This window comes from Lipotes vexillifer, unplaced genomic scaffold, assembly GCF_000442215.2.
Source record: "Lipotes vexillifer unplaced genomic scaffold, Lipotes_vexillifer_v1.1 scaffold21, whole genome shotgun sequence".
Classification (NCBI taxonomy): Eukaryota; Metazoa; Chordata; class Mammalia; order Artiodactyla; family Lipotidae; genus Lipotes; species Lipotes vexillifer.
In genome coordinates this window covers 3141534-3143211 of record NW_006774065.1, presented here as the reverse complement: position 1 = coordinate 3143211, position 1678 = coordinate 3141534, and the positions used below count along the sequence as shown (strand labels likewise).

The 1678-nt window shown below is 53.6% G+C and overlaps 1 protein-coding gene across 1 annotated transcript in view; it reads right to left on the bottom strand.

Annotated features, from left to right (window-relative positions):
* Positions 1 to 510, bottom strand: part of KDM2B (lysine demethylase 2B) — a 130662-nt gene extending 130152 nt beyond the window's left edge. Inside the window, exon 1 of the mRNA XM_007448709.1 lies at positions 460 to 510. The gene's annotated coding sequence lies outside the window, so the exon portion shown is untranslated. The remainder of the gene's footprint in view (positions 1 to 459) is intronic.
* Positions 511 to 1678: the final 1168 nt, after the last annotated feature.

Sequence of the window (1678 nt, the reverse complement as noted above, 5' to 3'; positions counted from 1 at the left end):
GGGGGCACTCGGCCCGGGATGGGGGTGGGCGGGGGCGGTGGCCTGAGGAGGTGTGGGGCGGGGAGGGCGCCCGGGAGGCACCGGGCGCCGTTAGCGCCCTGGCATCGCTGTTTTGTTGTTGGGTCACGAGTGCGCCTCTGCACGCAGGCGCCGCCGCCGCCCGGGAGTTGTGTGCAGAGCTGACTTTTGGAAGGGCTGAGTTGCAGGCGGCGGGCGCATCCCGGAGATGGCGGGGCAGGGAGGAAGGGAAGGAGGGAGGGGGTGGGGAGGGAGGTGCAGATTTGCACGGCTGGCCTCAGCGGGAGGCGCGGAAATGCAAGCCGAGCATGCTGGAGTGAAAGCCCCCGGGGCCTGGCACCCCTCAAAAACGACCTCCCACCTCAATCCCTGCCCCCATTGCCCACGGCCCCCACGGGCTACCCCCCTCTTCCTCTTCCTTCACTCACCCCACCTCGTTACCTACGTGGCCGACCCAAATTCAAAACATTTTGTGTATATATAATTTTTTTTCTTTTCTACTACGTCTTTTTTGGGGGGGATCCTCTCTAGATCCCCATAAGCGGACCTGCCATACGGAGGAGGCATTTGGGGGCTCAGGAAGAAATTAGCGCAGCTCCATACCTGTACGGACTGCATAGCTTTTAAACTCCTGGACTCAAAGATAAGGATCCACATACACACAGGTACAGGAAATACAGCCAGACCAAAGCCTTTTCAGACCCGAGCTGACCGGAAGACGTTGCCTTTCATTCATTCACTCTGCCCGCGTCTGTGGAGTCCTTACTAGGCGACAAGCCCTGGAAGAGAAGTTGGACATTTTTTAAAGGTCCCTGCGCTCGCCAAGCGGAGGAAATAGATACTCAGGAGTGAACTACCGAGAGAATCGGATCTGGCGCCTCCTAACGCAGCTGGCAAACATGCGAAGGGTAAGCCCTTATTGGCGGTTTACAGGAGAAATGTCGGTGGAAAGGTGCAAGGAGCTGGGATGGGGCGCGGGGAACTTTGGGCACCCCTTGATTAACCCTACAGCGCTTCTTGGCGGAGGTATGGGCACCCTCTATACAAATATGGAATATCATTAGATCTCGGTATGCTGTCCACATACCTCATTCACTGTGACCACCCCCAAAACTGGAATCCTAAACGTGTTATCCTGTAAGTCCATCATGAACAACAGTCAGGTCGACTTTGGTTGTGAGAAAAGCTGGCCCTAAACATTCTTCCAGCCCAACTAGGCCTGATCTTGGAGGTAAAGATCACGATGAGATGACATGGCACCAGGGCTACAGTAAAAGAGCCTTATACCTGCTCATAGCAGGCTTTGCAAACAAACTTCCCATACTTTTAATTTTACTTCTCTCATGAACCCTGTGGGATAGTTGGAGCAAATCATTTTGCAGATGGGAAACTGAGGCTCAGAGAAGTTTTGAATCTGGATGATTGCTTTACCCTCATATCCTCCCCGTGGCAACAGAGTGATCAGACAGATAAGTGCAGAGGATGTGGCTTCCCCATCAGAGATCAGATGTGAGCTGTCAGCGTAAGAGACAGCTTCCCCCTCACTCACCTTGAATTTTCCTGTCCTATCTTTCTGTGTTTCTTTTCCACCCACCCTCCAAAGACTACTCTTTGCAGTCTGTTTTAATCCAAGTCCACTAGCTGGCGAACTTCAAAATTT